This window comes from Oncorhynchus nerka, unplaced genomic scaffold (genome assembly GCF_034236695.1).
Source record: "Oncorhynchus nerka isolate Pitt River unplaced genomic scaffold, Oner_Uvic_2.0 unplaced_scaffold_1282, whole genome shotgun sequence".
Lineage (NCBI taxonomy): Eukaryota > Metazoa > Chordata > Actinopteri > Salmoniformes > Salmonidae > Oncorhynchus > Oncorhynchus nerka.
The window spans coordinates 32,984-50,276 of NW_027040062.1; the positions used below are offsets into that span (position 1 = coordinate 32,984).

The window sequence follows — 17,293 nt, forward strand, 5'->3', positions numbered from 1 at the left end:
AACGTTGGGGTCCGTCTATATGGGCCGAGACGGTCGCAATGCACCTAGTCTTGCGACTCTGGGACATTTCTAAATGTCGTCATTTTCGTGATGCAAAAATGAATTGAAGTCATTGCAAATGTACGAGTCTGTTTCTCGGTCCGAGAACCTTCTAGAGCCACGTAACTCACCACGCACTATCGACCTGAGGTCTAGAACAGGATTCTAAAGTTCCGGAACTCTAGGTCTGACGGTTCTTTAAAAGTTCCAACAAGGTTAACTAATGCAGGCAGTGTATGTCTCTACGCACCCCAATGTGTCCCTCCTTCCAAGCTGTGTGTGTGTGATTTAGTTTTCCTTTGAAATTGTATGGGAAAAATGATGGATTTACATTTCAGAGGGGTTGCCTAATCACACATATGAAGTTTTGGAAAGATCTGACTTTGTTAACCCTTCGAAACAGCCCCTGAGACACCAATTATGGCACTTCCGGTTGGCACAGGAAGCTATACGTCAACACATATCCTCATTGGGGTATTCTTTTACAGAATCCTGAGTTTTAAGTCTTTACCATAAAAACTGACTGATTTACACAGGGTTGAATGCACTATTTCTATCAAACTGCAGGCAGGGTATGGATATACACTTTTAGGGTGATTTTAACCACTACCGGTTGGTCCAGGAAGCTTAGAATCAACACAGGTAGACCTCATAGTGGCCTGATGGACTGGTACCGAAGACAGGTTAATACGGCATTCATAACCCATATAGGCTTCAGGTTGAATTTAGGAGTGCAGGCAATGTATTCCTATGGGGAGAGAAGTCAATGCAAAATGTTGGATGTAAACACCTTCTTTTAACTATTAAGGGTTAATGCCACACGTTCATGGTTAGGGTTGCACGGATCGGGAGGACCTTAGGAACGTACCTGAGGACGAATTGTGCTTCTCACCCTAACGGTTCTCTCACTGTCACCCAAAAGCAAATGACGTTGTGGGGCAGGCTTCATTTTGGGCCTACTATTCTAATGGTCGCTGCGCTTAGACCGAGCGAGCTACGGTCAAGCGGGATATCTCGTTGAACTCGGCACGGCCTAGAGATTATGGTAATGACATTGCCTGCTCTCTGTGTCTTTAAGCACCGCACTTTTTCACTCCATCCTTGCTGTGTGTGTGTGTGTGAGAGCTTTTCTTTGACATCTGTTGGGAGAAATGACTGATTTACAGTTCAGGAGGGTTACCTAGTCACACATATGAAGTTTTAAAAATATGTGACTTTTTTAACCCTTCAAAACAGACAGTGTGACCCAATTAAAGGCACTTCCGGTTGGCACAGGAAGCTATAAGTAAATGTCTTGATTGAGATAGCCACTTACAGAATCCTGAGCTTTAAGTCTTTAACTTAAGAATTGACTGATCTACACACGTTTGAATACCCCAAGTTGTGACAAACGGACCAGTTCGTAGCTGGATTCTTCACCGATCTTTTATACTTTCTCCGGAACATGAAATTTGTTCGTACCTCAAGTTCTGTGAGGTAGAAGGATTTCCTTTGTCTCCATGAAAAACTACTCTCTATAACTGTGTGTACATGAGGTCTTCTCAGGAATTTACGACCTCTGACCACAGCAGCCTAGTTGAAGGAGGCAAGGGAGGCAGGGAGAGGGGGATGGGGTTGCTATACTCAAAGAGGCCAACGTCATGACAATGTCTATGCGTCCAGTGTGTGTGTCAGAGTCTGCATCCAATGTGTGTGTGTGTGTGTGTCTCTGAGTCTGTGTGTGTGTATGTGTGTATCACTGACAAATAGACACTGAGTCGCCATCCCACCACACCCAAAACCCTGGATAGAGGGGCTCAGTGAATGTGGAGGTGAATGTGATCAGGTGGGTCAGTGTGTCAGAGGAGGCTCTATAGAAGGACAGAGTGCCGGCTGGCCAGTCCAGATACACTCCTACTCTGTGGGAGCTGGCGGGGTGGACGTCTATGGGAGTGAGATTATTATTGTGACAGGCAATGTAACTGTTGTCATAGCAGATCAGACTCCAGGACTTGTCATTGTGCCCAATCACACAGTCTTTAGCCCCTCCTCTCCTGTTTATTCCTTTATATGTCACTCCTATACCAGCCTCTTCCCCACTCCACTCTACCTCCCAGTAACAGCGGCCAGTCAGACCCTCTCTACACAGCACCTGTCTACAGACCTCAAATCTCTGGGTGATCAGGATACGGCAGCTTCTCTCTCCTCCATGTCACCTTTCTGTTCTCCTCAGACAGAGAGAGGAGTTTGTTCACTGTGTTTGGGTCCAGTGTGAGATCACAGACATCTGATGGATGAAACCAGACACAATATTAGAAATCATCATCATTCACATTAGAATGTTAACTCACGTTTCACTAATTAATTTAATGTAGATGTTTCAAGTTATCAAAAGGAGAAGTTAAGGTAACTTGAGACTTGTTGAATGATCATATGTTATACTGTATGGTAATATAAAACACACTTATTTACATTAATTACACACACACACACACACACACACACACACACACACACACACACACACACACACACACACACACACACACACACACACACACACACACACACACACACACACACACACACACACACACACACACACACACACTGATATTTAATATGACCAAGTAAGTAATAATGATGGTCTTTGACTTTGACTTAACTTGAATTAAGACTTATTCTTAGTCATATTCTTCACAGCAGTTAACACTCACATTTTCTAAGCCCAGGTTTCATTCTGTTCTCTCCACCATGTCCCACACTGTAGCGGTAAGCAGAAGAACAGACAGTCATTGAGGGATACACCTGACCACAACACACACACACACACACACACACACACACACACACACACACAGTGTGTGTGTGTCCAGTGTGTATGTGTATGTGTGTGTCCAGCATGTTTGTATGTGTGTCCAGTGTGTGTGTGTCTCCGCTGAGTCTGTGTGTCTCCAGCGTGTGTCCTGTATGTGTGTGTATCCAGTGTGTGTGTGTGTGTGTGTACTGTGTGTGTGTGTGTTGTGGTAGCAGAATCAGAATTCTTTAGGTAACATTGATAAATAAGATGTTTTATCAATTTTCATAAGTTTGCTTATGTGGATAAAGTTACTTGGGCCCCAGAGAGGCTTGTCTTCATATGTAAAGGTTCCTTTTAAACCATGTGAAGGGATGATTGAGGGGGAACCAATTACCTCTTGGCTCCACAATGTCTGTGTGCCAGTAACTCCCTACTTTTCCCATTGGGGAGAGGAGGATGGCAGTGACTGGAATTGACAATTGATATATGCCATTGGATGAGGTAATGTTTTGGTTCTAAGTGGTACCAAGAACAAGATAGGAACTTCGGTTTAGGAGACCAAACTGAAGAATAATTTATAGCTAATGCTGTCTGGCTACAGGATACTCCTTTTTTCAAGTAAAAGGTTATTTGTGTAATGTTCCGAAGATCTGTTATTTGTCATGTGAGTTTTGATGGGTGTGTCTTGGATATAAATGACACTAAGCACTGTTTTGTAAGCACTCTCAGATAATTAATTAATGGACACTGAATTGATCTGAGAGTCACAGGGCTATGGTGAAGCTCATATAATTAAAGATGGGACTTTATGATAACACTTGTGTGTGGTTTGCTCTCCCATGATTTGGTAATACAGGAAATGTCCATGACAGTGTCACTGGTCACACACACACACTGGAGAGACACAGACACTGGACACACACACACACACAAACTGGAGACACAAACACACTGGAGACACACACACACACACTGGAGACACACACACACGGGAGACACACACTGGACACACTTACTGGACACACACACATGCACACACAAACACACACACACACACTGGCCACAGAGTCAGGATATAACTTTGTCCAAGTGGTGATAAGAATGTTTGTCTTAACAATCCTGATAAGTCAAACATGTCTGCTATGAACATTGACAAAAACCCTCTACATACTTGAGTTTCTCCAGTCTGCAGTGTGGATCCTCCAGTCCAGCAGAGAGCAGTCTGACTCCTGAGTCTCCTGGGTGATTGTAGCTCAGGTCCAGCTCTCTCAGGTGTGAGGGGTTTGACCTCAGAGCTGAGACCAGAGAAGCACAGCCTTCCTCTGTGACTAGACAGCCCGACAGCCTGCAAAGAGTCAAATCGTATTAAAATCACACTGATATTCTTTGGTGGTGAAAATTGTCGCAGGATATTTTTTCAAAATGTTTAGATACATCATTGTCCATTCAAATAAAAGGTGACATTCTGTAATGTCGCCTAATATGAAATATTATATCTCAAATCCAAAATGCTGGAGCATAGCACCAAATGTAAAACTGTAAGCTTCACTGTCCAAACACATATGGTGTGGACTGTGTGTGTCTGGTAAACACATGTGGATCTGGTGAACAGTTATCACTTGTTGACCAACTACAGGAATACTGACCTCAGAGTGTCCAGTTTACAGTGGGGATTCCCCAGTCCAGCAGAGAGCAGCTTCACTCCTGAATCCTTCAGGTCATTGTTACTCAGATCCAGCTCTCTCAGGTGTGAGGGGTTTGACCTCAGAGCTGAGACCAGAGAAGCACAGCCTTCCTCTGTGACTAGACACCCTGACAGCCTGCAAAGATTCAAATCATTTTAAAATCACACTGCTATTCTTTGGTGGTGAGAATAGTGGCAGTATATATTTTTTCAACATATTCAGATATATCAGTGTCCTGAAACCTTCCATATCTATTCGTAAAATAGTGTATCATCATAAAAAATGACAAATGCGTCAAAGAATTGCCTCCAGATAGAAACATGTATAGTACAAATATTATAGTAGACTTACCAGACCAGTTTAAAAAGCAGTATCAGTCAGAAGACAGACAGTGAGGTATCAGATTTAGATTGTATTGAGTATACAGTCCACACCATATCTATTTAGACAGTGAAGCTAACATTTTAAATGTGGCTCTATACTCCAACATGTTTTATTTCAGATCAAGTATTTCACCTTTTATTTGAGGGTATTTTAATACATATGTGTTTCACAATTAGAAATGAAAGCACTTCATGTATCTAGTCCCCCCATTTGAAGAAGTCATAAGTATTCTGACCAATTCACTCAATGTGTATTAAAGTAGTCAAAGGTTTTATTAGTAAAGTCATTGTTTGCATTTGAAGTTTGTTTTGGTTGTGTTTTGGTTGTGTATTGTCCAACAGTAAAATGGTGGATGGTGACTTGATGAATATTCTATCTAAGTGAGTAGAGAACATGTTTCTAAACAAACGAGATGAATCCTGATGATGCCTTGATTAAGAAAAATCATGAATGAATCATGAATAATAATGAGTGAGAAAGTCACAGAGGCTACAACAAAACATGCTAACCTCTCACCATTACCAATAACAGAGACTACAACAAAACATACTAACCTCTCACCATTACCAATAACAGAGACTACAACAAAACATGCTAACCTCTCACCATTACCAATAACAGAGGCTACAACAAAACATGCTAACCTCTCACCATTACCAATAACAGAGACTACAACAAAACATGCTAACCTCTCACCATTACCAATAACAGAGGCTACAACAAAACATGCTAACCTCTCACCATTACCAACAACAGAGGCTACAACAAAACATGCTGACCTCTCACCATTACCAATAGCACAGGGTACAACAGAACATGCTAACCTCTCACCATTACCAATAACAGAGGCTACAACAGAACATGCTAACCTCCCACCATTACCAATAACAGAGCATACAACAAAACATGGTAACATCTCACCATTATCGATAACAGAGACTACAACAAAACATGCTAACCTCTCACCATTACCAATAACAGAGGCTACAACAGAACATGCTAACCTCTCACCATTACCAATAACAGAGGCTACAACAGAACATGCTAACCTCCCACCATTACCAATAACAGAGCATACAACAAAACATGGTAACATCTCACCATTATCGATAACAGAGACTACAACAAAACATGCTAACCTCTCACCATTACCAATAACAGAGGCTACAACAAAACATACTAACCTCTCACCATTACCAATAACAGAGACTACAACAAAACATGCTAACCTCTCACCATTACCAATAACAGAGACTACAACAAAACATGCTAACCTCTCACCATTACCAATAACAGAGGCTACAACAAAACATGCTAACCTCTCACCATTACCAATAACAGAGGCTACAACAAAACATGCTAACGTCTCACCATTATCAATAACAGAGACTACAACAAAACATACTAACCTCTCACCATTACCAATAACAGAGACTACAACAAAACATGCTAACCTCTCACCATTACCAATAACAGAGGCTACAACAAAACATGCTAACCTCTCACCATTACCAATAACAGAGGATACAACAAAACATGCTGACCTCTCACCATTACCAATAGCAGAGGGTACAACAAAACATGCAAACTCTCACCATTACCAATAACAGAGACTACAACAAAACATGCTAACCTCTCACCATTACCAATAACAGAGGCTACAACAAAACATGCTAACCTCTCACCATTACCAATAACAGAGGCTACAACAAAACATGCTAACCTCTCACCATTACCAATAACAGAGACTACAACAAAACATGCTAACATCTCACCAATAACAGAGGCTACAACAAAACATACTAACCTCTCACCATTACCAATAACAGAGACTACAACAAAACATGCTAACCTCTCACCATTACCAATAACAGAGGCTACAACAAAACATGCTAACCTCTCACCATTACCAATAACAGAGACTACAACAAAACATGCTAACCTCTCACCATTACCAATAACAGAGGGGGTCTGATCTTTGTGCCTCTGTTGCTTTCTCATTTATCATCATTCACGATTCATTCATGATTATTCATCATCATAGTAGCATCCACATGAATGTAGAAGTGTTCAGAAACATATTCTATTCTTACTGACAATACAAGTGAAGTGACTCCAAAATGACAGGACATTATTCACCATTCAGTTTCTAATCGGAAAAACATCCAAAACACAACCAAGACAAACTGCAAATTAATTCAACAAGTTAGTAGAATCACAAGCTTGATGTAATCACTGCAGGCTTGGAATATGGGACCAAATACTAAACGTATGACTACTTTAATACACTATAAGTGAATATAACCGAATAATTACGACTTTTCAAATGGGAGAACTACATACATAAAGTGCTTTCATATCTGATAATACTGACCTCAGAGTCTCCAGTTTACAGTGGGGATTCCCAGTCCATCAGAGAGCAGCTTCACTCCTGAATCCTTCAGGTCATTGTTACTCAGGTCCAGCTCTCTCAGGTGTGAGGGGTTTGACCTCAGAGCTGAGACCAGAGAAGCACAGCCTTCCTCTGTGACTCCACAGTCTGACAGCCTGACAAAGAGATCATCATGACTTCAAACACACTGTTAATTTAACACCAGTAGTGTGGAAGGACAATGGTAGATGCATTTGGTTTATTCTCTCAAACAACATATAGATTCATCTTCCATCTCCTAGAATTGTATGGTCATATTGTTATACTAATGTGAAAATCAATGAATTTATTCAATATGTTTTTCAATATAATATTATATACATATTATAATACATATTTTTCTCTAAACTGAATATTTCTTCCTGATGATTAGTTCTTATATGTCATTTTATTTACTCACAGAGCAGCTCTGGAGGCTTTGACCACTGGCAGCAGCCTCAGAAGACCTTCCTCTGATCTGGAGTATTTCTTCAGGTCAAACACATCCAGCTCCTTTTCTGAAGTCAGCAACAGAAAGACCAGAGCTGACCACTGTGCAGGTGACAGGTTGGGTTTTGAGAGACTTCCTGAGCTCAGGTAGCTTTGGATCTCCTCCACTAGAGAATGGTCATTCAGTTCATTCAGACAATGGAAAAGATTGATGCACCTCTCTGGAGAGGGATTCTCCCTGATCTTCTCCTTGATGTACTTGACTGTTTTTTCATGGCTCTGTGAGCTGCTTCTTGTCTTTGTCAGTAGACCTTGTAAGTGCTTCTGATTGGACTCCAGTGAGAGGCCCAGAAGGAAGCGGAGGAAAAGGTCCAGGTTTCCTGTCTCACTTTGTAAGGCTTTATCCACAGCACTCTTGTAGACAGTAATTTTAGGCTTGTCTCTGAACAGAGCAGAAAAGTTCCTGGACGTTGATTGCAGTTTGTCCATTAGATTCTCATTGTTGTTGATGAATGAGAGGAACACATATACAGCAGCCAGAAACTCCTGAATGCTCAGATGAACAAAGCAGTACACCTTGTCCTGGTACAGCCCACATTCCTCTTTAAAGAACTGTGTGCACAATCCCGAGTACACTGAGGCTTCATTGACATCAATGCCAGCCTCCTTCAGGTCTCCTTCATAGAAAATCAGATTGCCATTCACAAGCTGTTGAAAAGCCAGTTTTCCCAGTGACAGAATGCTCTGTTTATTCCAGTGTGGACCTGTCTCTTCTTTCCCAAGATACTTTTCATTCTTCTGTTTGGTATGAAACACCACAAGGTGTGTGTACATCTCAGTCAGAGTCTTGGGCATCTCTTCTCTCTTATGTTTCAACATGTGTTCAAGGACTATTGCAGAAATCCAACAGAAGACTGGAATGTGGCACATGATGTGGAGGCTCCTTGATGTCTTTATGTGTGAGATGATTCTGCTGGCCAGGTCCTCATCACTGAATCTCTTCTTGAAGTACTCCTCCTTCTGTGGGTCATTGAACCCTCGTACCTCTGTCACCTGGTCAACATACCCTGAAGGGATCTTATTGGCTGCTGCAGGTCGGGTAGTTATCCAGAGGAGAGCAGAGGGAAGCAGATTTCCCTTGATGAGATTTGTCAGCAGAACATCCACTGAGGTTGACTCTGTGACGTCACAACAGATCTTGTTCTTCTGGAAGTCTAGGGGCAGTCGGCACTCATCCAGACCATCAAAGATGAACAGAACTTTGTACTTGTTGTAGTTGGAGATTCTTGATTCTTTGGTTTCCATTGAGAAGTGATTGAGAAGTTCAATGAAAGTGTTTTCCAATTTCATCAAATTCAGCTCCCGGAAAGGGAATGAAAATACAAATTGGACATCCTGATTTGCTTTTCCTTCAGCCCAGTCCAGAATGAACTTCTGCACAGAGACTGTTTTTCCAATGCCAGCGACTCCCTTTGTCAGCACAGTTCTGATAGGTTTGTCTTGTCCAGTTAAGGGTTTGACGATGTCGTTACATTTGATTGCAGTCTCTGGTCTTGCTTGTTTCCTGGTTGTTGTCTCAATCTGTCTCAGCTCATGTTCCTTATTGACCTCTCCTGTTCCACCCTCTGTGATGTAGAGCTCTGTGTAGATCTTATTGAGAAGTGTTGGGTTTCCTTGTTGATCGATCCCCTCAAATACACATTGACACTTCTTCTTTAGATTAGATTTGAGTTCACGTTGGCAAATCACAGCGAGCTCATCTGAATGAAGAAATACCACAGAGGATATTAATATTATGTATGTTTTAATGTCTACAGTATTGTAGGACTGGTATAAAGTTGTACATTATAATAATTTATTATCTTAACTGACTGTATAAATGTGTAAATGTTTTCATAATGCATTACAGACTGGTGTGACTGATTATATTATTATTGGTATTATTGATGGTATTATTAATGTTCTCTCTCTAAATGAATCACCACAACACATCCCTGCTGCTACTTGATGAGGTCACTAGGTGTTGTGTTAAGGCTGCTACAATATCATTGAGTTACACAGCTACTTTAGCTGTACTTTAGCTACAGCTTTTAAATGTTATAAAACATCATTCAACATGAGGCAGACAGATCTTACATTTCTCCAGTGTGTCAGCAAGCTCCTTCTGGTTCATTTTCCTCAGGATGTGCAGTGTGATCTTCAGAGCCCCCTCTCTGGCACTGCTCTCCTGCTTCTCATCTTCAGCATCCACCACTTCCTTATCCTGTTTCTGACTCTCAAAGCCTTCTGGGAGTTCTGGACTAAGAATCCTCTTGAACATCTTAATCTCGTTCTTCACGAATGTCATAGTATTCTCTTCAAGCAACTGAAATAAATAAAGTAAATAAGTATTAAGTAAATACGTTAAAGAGAATATATTATTTCTCATTAATACATTAATGAATGATTGACAGATCAACTTTACTTGAGGTCAACAAAAACAAATGTACATAACAGGACCACATACACTGAATATGGAGTCCAGGTCTGTTTGATGACTCTGGGAAGGCTGACCACTGAGAATCTCTGACTCTGATCTCTTTTGTTGATTTCTGTGGACAAAACATGAGACACACACATAGGGAAGGAATGTTGTGTTTGTTTAATATTGTTTTAGGACTATGAAAATGGACAAAAGGAGCCTATGGATTAAGAAAACAACAACAAAAAATGGGGAAAATCATATCAAATCAAATGTTATTTGTCACATACACATGGTTAGCAGATGTTAATGGTCACATGGTTAGCAGATGTTAATGGTCACATGGTTAGCAGATGTTAATGGTCACATGGTTAGCAGATGTTAATGGTCACATGGTTAGCAGATGTTAATGGTCACATGGTTAGCAGATGTTAATGGTCACATGGTTAGCAGATGTTAATGGTCACATGGTTAGCAGATGTTAATGGTCACATGGTTAGCAGATGTTAATGGTCACATGGTTAGCAGATGTTAATGGTCACATGGTTAGCAGATGTTAATGGTCACATGGTTAGCAGATGTTAATGGTCACATGGTTAGCAGATGTTAATGGTCACATGGTTAGCAGATGTTAATGGTCACATGGTTAGCAGATGTTAATGGTCACATGGTTAGCAGATGTTAATGGTCACATGGTTAGCAGATGTTAATGGTCACATGGTTAGCAGATGTTAATGGTCACATGGTTAGCAGATGTTAATGGTCACATGGTTAGCAGATGTTAATGGTCACATGGTTAGCAGATGTTAATGGTCACATGGTTAGCAGATGTTAATGGTCACATGGTTAGCAGATGTTAATGGTCACATGGTTAGCAGATGTTAATGGTCACATGGTTAGCAGATGTTAATGGTCACATGGTTAGCAGATGTTAATGTGAGTGTAGCGAAATGCTTGTTCTTCTAGTTCCGACAATGCAGGAATAACCAACAAGTAATCTAACCTAACAATACCAAAACTACTACTTTATACACACAAGTGTAAAGGGATAAAGAATATGTACATAAAGATATATGAATGAGTGATGGTACAGAACTGCAAAGGCAAGATGCAGTAGATGGTATAGAGTACAGTATATACATATGAGATGAGTAATGTAGGGTATGTAAACATAAAAGTGACATATTTTAAAGTGGCTAGTGATACATGTATGACAGAAAGATGGCAAGATGCAGTAGATGATATTGAGTACAGTATATGAGTAAACATTATAATAAGTGGCATTGTTTAAAGTGGCTAGTGATACATTTTTTACATCAATTTCCATCAATTTCTATTATTAAAGTGGCTAGAGTTGAGTCAGTATGTTGGCAGCAGCCACTCAATGTTAGTGGTGGCTGTTTAACAGTCTAATGGCCTTAAGATAGAAGCTGTTTTTCAGTCTCTCGGTCCCTGCTTTGATGCACCTGTACTGACCTCGCCTTCTGGATGATAGCGGGGTGAACAGGCAGTGGCTCGGGTGGTTGTTGTCCTTGATGATCTTCATGGCCTTCCTGTGACATCGGGTGGTGTAGGTGTCCTGGAGGGCAGGTAGTTTGCCCCCGGTGATGCGTTGTGCAGACGTCACTACCCTCTGGAGAGCCTTATGGTTGTGTGCGGAGCAGTTGCCGTACCAGGCGGTGATACAGCCCGACAGGATGCTCTCGATTGTGCATCTGTAGAAGTTTGTGAGTGCTTTTGGTGACAAGCCGAATTTCTTCAGCCTCCTGAGGTTGAAGAGGCGCTGCTGCGCCTTCTTCACAATGCTGTCTGTGTGGGTGGACCAATTCAGTTGGTCTGTGATGTGTACGCCGAGGACCTTAAAACTTACTTCCCTCTCTACCACTGTCCCGTCGATGTGGATAAGGGGGTGTTCCCTCTGCTGTTTCCTGAAGTCCATAATCATCTCCTTTGTTTTGTTAACGTTGAGTGTGAGGTTATTTTCCTGACACCACACTCAGAGGGCCCTCACCTCCTCCCTGTAGGACGTCTCGTCGTTGTTAGTAATCAAGCCTACCACTGTTGTGTCGTCCGCACACTTGATGATTGAGTTGGAGGCGTGCATGGCCACGTATTCATTTACATTTACATTTAAGTCATTTAGCAGACGCTCTTATCCAGAGCGACTTACAAATTGGTGCTTTCACCTTATGACATCCAGTGGAACAGTATTCGTCAATGTTGGATGCAATGCGGAACATTTCCCAGTCCACGTGATGGAAGCAGTCTTGGAGTGTGGAATCAGATTGGTCGGACCAGCGTTGAACAGACCTCAGCGCAGGAACTTCTTGTTTTAGTCTCTGTCTGTAGGCAGGGATCAACAAAATGGAGTCGTGGTCAGCTTTTCCGAAAGGAGGGTGGGAGATGGCCTTATATGCGTCGGTCTCGGAAGTTAGAATAACAATGATCCAGGGTTTTATCAGCCCTGGTTGCGCAATCGATATGCTGATAGAATTTAGGGAGTCTTGTTTTCAGATTAGCCTTGTTAAATCCCCAGCTACAATGAATGCAGCCTCAGGATATGTGGTTTCCAGTTTGCAAAGAGTCAAATAAAGTTTGTTCAGGGCCATCGATGTGTCTGCTTGGGGGGAATATATATGGCTGTGATTATAATCGAAGAGAATTCTCTTGGTAGATAATGCAGTCGACATTTGTTTGTGAGGAATTCTAAGTCAGGTGAACAGAAGGACTTGAGTTCCTGTATGTTGTTGTGATGACACCACGTCTCGTTAACCATTAGGCATACACCCCCGCCCCTCTTCTTACCAGAAAGATGTTTGTTTCTGTCTGCGCGATGCGTGGAGAAACCAGCTGGCTGCACCGACTCCGATAGCGTCTCTCCAGTGAGCCATGTTTCCGTGAAGCAAAGAACGTTACAGTCTCTGATGTCCCTCTGGAATGCTACCCTTGCTCGGATTTCATCAACCTTGTTGTCAAGAGACTGGACATTGGCGAGAAGTATGCTAGGGAGTGGTGCACGATGTGCCCGTCTCCGGAGTCTGACCAGAAGACCGCTTCGTTTTCCCCTTTTACGACGACGTTGTTTAGGGTCGCCGGCTGGGATCTGATCCATTGTCCTGGTTGAAAGGCAGAACACAGGATCCGCTTCGGGAAAGTCATATTCCTGGTCATAATGATGGTGAGTTGACGTTGCTCTTATAGTCAGTAGTTCCTCCTGACTGTATGTAATGAAACCTAAGATTACCTGGGGTACTAATGTAAGAAATAACATTAAAAAAACGAAATACTGCATATTTCCTAGGAACGCGAAGCGAGGCGGCCATCTCTGTCAGCCCCGGAAGAGAGACAGTGTTGTTTAACTCACCTATCATGACCCATTAGTTATTCTTACCTTGGTTCAGTAGAAAAGTCTCCCTCTCTAAACTGTAAAGGTTGACTCATAGACTGGTCACTCTTCATGGACACACAGCTGGGAACAGGGGAGGCTGGTCTCTCCTGCTTGATTGGGCTTCAACAAAACAGAGACAAACATTACATCTCTCATCTACTCTGAGCTCATATGGGGAAACAAGAGTTTCATTCCAAAACGATATATATCAATTATCAGAATTGTTCGTAAATTAGCAGTTATAGTTTCGTGAAATTATGAACGAGATTGGTGTGTTTTTTCACTATCTCGTCATGGGGTTGTTCAATGTTACTAAATCTATCACTTGATGGTTTAATTTCAGAGAGACAAATAGTAATATTTTTTTTGAAAATGCTATTATTTCTGGATCACTCTCAAATGAGACCAACCGGCTCGATCCAGTCAGCAAAAAATATATATGTAGCAAAACTAAATGTTTTTAGGTTTTGGTTTATGTCAGTTTAATTGTTTGTCATGCTATAAATGGTTATTTTATAGTTGTAAGTGGTAAATTCAACTAGAAAATGTTATATTTGAGTAATTACTGCTTTAGTAAAGAATTAGACATTATTCAGTACTCCTGCAGTTGCTACATAATTCCAATAGATGGCAGCTTAAGACCACAAATGAAATTTCAGAAGATTAGTTTAGTTTTCTCCCTGGAAACACCAACACTCCCCCTACTTTAGTAGAGAAAAACGTATTTTCCCAGAACATTCCTCAGATCATCAAAACGTTCTACAGCTGCACCATGGAGAGCATCCTGACGGGTTGCATCACTGCCTGGTATGGCAACTGATCGGCCTCCGACCGCAAGGCACAACAGAGGTTCGTACGTACAGCCTAGTACATACCAACCTTCCTGCCATCCAGGATCTTTATACCAGGCGGTGTCAGAGGAAGGCCCTAAAAATTGACTCCAGCCACCCTAGTCATAGACTGTTCTCTCTGCTACTACACGTCAAGCGGTACTGGAGGGCCAAGTCTAGGACCAAGAGGCTTCTAAACAGCTTCTAACCCCAAGCCATGAGACTCCTGAACATCTAATCAACTGGCTACCCAGACTATTTGCATTGCCCCCCTCTACACTGCTGCTACTCTCTGTTATTATCCATGCATAGTCACTTTAATAACTCTTTACATACCCTAAAACCCTTCATTATTATTCATTATTATACTTTTTCTTATCTCTTACTTTTTAGGTATTTTCTTAAAATTGCATTGTTGGTTAGGGGCTTGTAAGCAAGCATTTCACGTTATTCAGCGCATGTGACAAACAATTTGATTTAATTAATTAATTGACGTATAGACATTAGCCTCATGGTGAGGCAGCTGAGAGTATTTTTGTGCTTAATTCCTTAGATCTCAAACCTGCCCCGCCATTTAGAAACAACACATTTTTTACTTTAAAAAACATATTCTGGCTGTTTAAATTGGCCACATCTTAAAAAGAGGTCAGGGACATGCATTTTGTTTAGTTTGGACACCTTTTACTGGAAACGAATACGGGCTCCCAAGTGGTTCAGTGGTCTAAGACATCTCAGTACTAGAGGATCACTACAGACCCTGGTTCAGTGGTCTAAGACATCTCAGTACTAGAGGAGTCACTACAGACCCTGGTTCAGTGGTCTAAGACATCTCAGTACTAGAGGATCACTACAGACCCTGGTTCAGTGGTCTAAGGCATCTCAGTACTAGAGGAGTCACTGCAGACCCTAGTTCAGTGGTCTAAATTCCATCTCTATTGGGAAACCGGGCCCAGAGGGACTTACAGGACAGTTGCTGTATTGTAGTGTATTTTAGCTTTTAAAAAGCTTCTATAGTTTGGAATTTCCACTTTAAAAATGTCAAACTTGATTTGCCCTGATAGATTGTTAATGAATTATAATCCACATAATAATTCATATTTCCTGCTGCTGCTAGATTATTTTCCTGTTGTAAGGGCATTCATCTTTAGATATCTAGGGGAGACAACCACATATCACAGTCAAATATACAGGATACCAACATTCCTGTTAAATAATGGATATATAGATACCAAGGTGAGACAACAGTGGATATATAGATATCTAGGTGAGACAACCACATATCACAGTCAAATATACAGGATACCAACATTCCTGTTAAATAATGGATATATAGATATCTAGGTGAGACAACCACATATCACAGTCTAATATACAGGATACCAACATTCCTGTTAAATAATGGATATATAGATATCTAGATGAGACAACCACATATCACAGTCTAATATACAGGATACCAACATTCCTGTTAAATAATGGATATATAGATATCTAGATGAGACAACCACATATCACAGTCAGATATACAGGATACCAACATTCCTGTTAAATAATGGATATATAGATATCTAGATGAGACAACCACATATCACAGTCTAATATACAGGATACCAACATTCCTGTTAAATAATGGATATATAGATATCTAGGTGAGACAACCACATATCACAGTCTCATGTTAAATAATGGATATATAGCATTTAGCAAAAAAACAAACATTTTCTTACATCTAAAATCTAGAACAGTTATATAGAATGTAGCCATAAGCAATCATTTATGAATAAAAAACAATACTGTCAGCTCACCTCTTAGCTTTGGTGTCATGTCCCCCAGAGAAACATAATAATTTAGAGGCAGGGCACCCCTCCTCTCTCTCCCCAGAGATGCCTTTTAGAAGGCAGGGCCCCCTCCTCTCTCTCCCCAGAGAGACTCATTTTAGAGGCAGGGTCCCCCTCCTCTCTCCCCCAGAGAGACTCCTTTTAGAGGCAGGGCCCCCCTCTCTCTCCCCAGAGAGACTCATTAGAGCACTGTCCCCTAAACAGAGATCCAACATGTTGGTTGTGGTTAACACAGTGTCCCCTAAACAGAGATCCAACATGTTGGTTGTGGTTAACACAGTGACAACTAAACAGAGATCCATCATGTTGGTTGTGGTTAACACAGAGACAACTAAACAGAGATCCAACATGTTGGTTGTGGTTAACACAGTGACAACTAAACAGAGATCCAACATGTTGGTTGTGGTTAACACAGTGACAACTAAACAGAGATCCAACATGTTGGTTGTGGTTAACACAGTGACAACTAAACAGAGATCCAACATGTTGGTTGTGGTTAACACAGTGACAACTAAACAGAGATCCAACATGTTGGTTGTGGTTAACACAGTGACAACTAAACAGAGATCCAACATGTTGGTTGTGGTTAACACAGTGACAACTAAACAGAGATCCAACATGTTGGTTGTGGTTAACACAGTGACAACTAAACAGAGATCCAACATGTTGGTTGTGGTTAACACAGTGACAACTAAACAGAGATCCAACATGTTGGTTGTGGTTAACACAGTGACAACTAAACAGAGATACAACATGTTGGTTGTGGTTAACACAGTGACAACAAATTATTTTATTGATTATCTCTTAGAAATAAAACAGTTTACTAACAAACACGTCCAAACTGTCAGGTTGTTTAATGTAGTTACTTTGTTCTAGCCCAATGACCACTCAACACCCGCCCACAAGGCCTGAAAACTAGCCCCTGATAGGCCTACATCTTATTTTGGGGCGGCAGGTAGCCTAGTGGTTAGAGCGTTGGGGCGGCAGGTAGCCTAGTGGTTAGAGGGTTGGGGCGGCAGGTAGCCTAGT

General features: G+C 41.3%; 1 pseudogene; it reads right to left on the reverse strand.

The window, feature by feature from the left end:
* Positions 1 to 1,634: 1,634 nt before the first annotated feature.
* Positions 1,635 to 13,713, reverse strand: LOC135568988 (NLR family CARD domain-containing protein 3-like; annotated as a pseudogene).
* Positions 13,714 to 17,293: the final 3,580 nt, after the last annotated feature.